This window comes from Otolemur garnettii, unplaced genomic scaffold (assembly GCF_000181295.1).
Source record: "Otolemur garnettii isolate 467f Iridium unplaced genomic scaffold, OtoGar3 scaffold00162, whole genome shotgun sequence".
In the NCBI taxonomy this organism is placed as follows: Eukaryota; Metazoa; Chordata; class Mammalia; order Primates; family Galagidae; genus Otolemur; species Otolemur garnettii.
The window spans coordinates 634,561-635,020 of record NW_003852557.1 but is presented as its reverse complement, the minus strand read 5'-3'; positions in this window follow the sequence as shown (position 1 = coordinate 635,020).

Sequence of the window (460 nt, the reverse complement as noted above, 5' to 3'; positions counted from 1 at the left end):
CACAGCAACCTCCAACTCCTGGGCTCAAGCGAGTCTCCTGCCTCAGCCTCCCAAGTAGCTGGGACCACAGGCACCTGCCACAACGCCCGGCTATTTTTTTTTTGGTTGCAGCCGTCATTGTTGTTTGGCGGGTCCGGCTGGGGATTCGAACCCGCCACCCTAGGTGTATGTGGCTGGCGCCTCAGCCGGTTGAGCTATAGGCGTGGAGCCAAAATGACATTTCTTAACCACCTGAGAGAATGGACTGATACTGATACTCACCTGTGCTAGCAGCACAGCCCAGTAGAACTCTCCAGAATGGTGGAAATGTCCTGCATTGTCCAATGGAATAGCCCCACCAGCCTCATGGGGCTAATGAGAACTTGAAATGTGCCCAGCATGCCTGAGAAACTAAATTCTTAACCTCATTCAATTTTAATTAATTTTAAATCTGAATAGCCACACATGGCTCGCAGCCACT